Source organism: Tamandua tetradactyla, chromosome 1 (assembly GCF_023851605.1).
Source record: "Tamandua tetradactyla isolate mTamTet1 chromosome 1, mTamTet1.pri, whole genome shotgun sequence".
NCBI classification, from domain to species: Eukaryota; Metazoa; Chordata; class Mammalia; order Pilosa; family Myrmecophagidae; genus Tamandua; species Tamandua tetradactyla.
This window is the reverse complement of record NC_135327.1, coordinates 122,062,814-122,065,419: the sequence shown is the minus strand read 5'-3', so window position 1 is coordinate 122,065,419 and position 2,606 is coordinate 122,062,814. Positions and strand designations below refer to the sequence as shown.

The 2,606-nt window shown below is 35.0% G+C and overlaps 1 long non-coding RNA gene across 1 annotated transcript; it reads right to left on the bottom strand.

The window, feature by feature from the left end:
- Window positions 1-626: 626 nt before the first annotated feature.
- LOC143686326 (uncharacterized) lies at window positions 627-2,193 on the bottom strand. Its single transcript, XR_013177055.1, has 3 exons — window positions 2,029-2,193; window positions 886-1,104; window positions 627-729 (listed from the first exon to the last, which is right to left on the bottom strand). It is a non-coding gene; the product is annotated as an uncharacterized LOC143686326 (long non-coding RNA).
- Between the last annotated feature and the right edge of the window lie 413 nt (window positions 2,194-2,606).

The window sequence follows — 2,606 nt, the reverse complement described above, 5'->3', positions numbered from 1 at the left end:
TGGGCATATAAAATTGCCAGATTATTCTTCTCAAATTGTAATTCTGGACCTTCAGTATGAAGTATTTTCTACTTCTTCTCCTGGAAATAATCTAGAAGCAACAAAGAAGTATTAGAAATGACTTTACAAAAATAATCATACTCCATTTTCAGTGCAACTAAGAAACAGATAGGATCACCTGGTGTCAAAATAAATGTAGCATATTGTTTGTAGCAGGTGGTTAGGAACTAGGATTAGTTTGTAAACAAAAGGCCTAGAGGGAACTTGTTTAACTCAGAGAAACAAAGGGGGTGGGGGCTACTCGAAGATTCACACATATAAGTGATAGTTATAAGAAGCAGTTTGCCTCAAGTAGCAATAGAGATCAGGAGATGATGCTGTATTTAGAAAGTAAAGTAACCTGTACTATTATTCAGCAAATAGCAATATGAATGACTATTAATATTTTCTATTGCTGCATGTTAAGTATAATATTCATTAAGAGGACAAGATTAGGATTTTAGAGATTAGGATTAGTGGATAATAGAGAAAGACATGATTTAGAATAACAATATTACCACAAACTTAGCTACTGCTTAAAATACACATGTATTATTTTGTTATCCCCCATTTCCAGTGGGTCAGAAGTCTGCGTGCTGCTCAGTTGGTCCTCTGCTTCAGTGTCTCAGAGCTTCGATCAAGAGGTTGGCCAGGGTTGCAGTCTCATCTAAGGCTTGCAGGGAAGGTACCCTTTAGATTTATAAAAATATAAAATGTGATATTTTTAAACTAAGAACTTCTATTCATGATATTTTAAAAATGGAAAAATAGGCTATAATCTAGAAAAGATGCTTGCAACACATATAACTGACAAATAAATGGAATTAAGACTAAAACAATTCTTACAAATTGGTGAGAAAAGGACAAAGTGATCATTCTGAGTCAGCGAGAAGTGCTCTTACGCCCCGTCCTTTGTGAGTCTAGGCTGCAAGAATTTCCTGTGGTTCTGCTGTCCCCTTCATAGGCACAGAGTAGACGCTGCTCAGAACAGTCAGTGCTCTTCAGCAATGGGGGAGAACCTAGTGATGGGACCACAGCCACTGCATGGGGTGCTGAGAATCCAATCTGGTCAAGTGTCCAGGAGAAAAGACAGGATGGAGTTCAGTATTTTGGTGGGCAAACTACCTTTTTCCCAAAAGTAGTATGTGTCTATACATACATTATAAATGCATATGTATTCCATAAATATAAGATATTTAATATACAAATAAATATAGTATCAATAGTACCCAACATTTTCCTTTATCATATTCTTAGGTGTCAGAATCTTATATTGAAAGCAGTAAAAATACACAGCATTTTCATCACCCACAAGAATTCTTCATCAATTGCCCTAAACCCTGGCAACCACCAATCTGTACTCCATTTCTATGAATTTGGCATTTTGAGAATCTTATATAAATGAAACCACAAAATAAATAGCCTTTTGGTGTTGGGTCTTTTCACTCAGCATAATTTGATATCTCAAGTTGGATATGTAAAACTTCATTATCACTCTGGATTTTATCCTTCTAGATTTTGATTATTTTTTCTTTGACTCATCAATTGACCCCTCAATTACTTTAAAATGTATTTTAAAATATCTACATACATAGGGAATTGCCTTTATACTTGTGTTTTATTTTTAACATTGTGTCATTGTTTTTATTTTAACATTGCAGGCATTCATAACGCCGGCCGTGAAGTTCCTATGTTGATTACATCAAGTTTGTTCATTGACTTTTTTCAAATTTTCTAAATCATGTTGATCTCTTTGCCTGTTTGAGCTATTAATTGAGATGCTTGTGTTCAAATCTCCCGCTTTAATGATGAATTTCCATTTTTACCTGTTTTATCAATTTGTGATTCATGTATTTTGAAGCTATGCTATTATGTGTGTGCATATTTGTTATTATTATTTCATTCTTGTGGATTGAATGATTTATCATAATGAAGTGACTTTTCAATCCCTACCATAATAGTCTATTTTCCCTGCTATTAATATATTACCCCAGTTTCTCTCTTCCTTCCTTCTTCTCTTCTCTCCTCCTGTCCTTTCTCCCTCCCTCTCTTTCTCTTTTGTTTTAAGTTTAAGTTATTGGTATCTTTGGACCTTTTTTTAACCATTTGAGTTCAATAAAGCCTTAAAGAAGTTAAGGTGGATGTGCCCACGGGAGGGACAGGCACTGAGTGGAGCAGGCCAGCTTGTTTTATATGAAAGTTTTGTTGCTAGCAGATTTCCATAGTAACCTTTGAATATCAGATATTTTCTTTGTTCTGGAAGGAGATAGGTAGAGAATTCTGGTTTGTTGTCTCATACCTAAAATTTGTCTTTGGGCAAATGGTTAAGAATCTTTATGACCCTTTGTTTCCTATTATTAACTAAGAGTTTGCTTTGGGCCCAGAATTTTACAAATTTTTATAGTTTGGGGAGGTTTGGAGGTTTTAGGGAAATTTTTTCCCAGGAAGTTTGCAGTTCTGCAGGAATTCCTTTGTTGCTAGATATGAAACAAGGGACTTGGAGTTGTCCATTAACTCTTTCAGAGCTGAATAGGAAGCCAGGGATTTACAGTTGTCCTATTTTATCC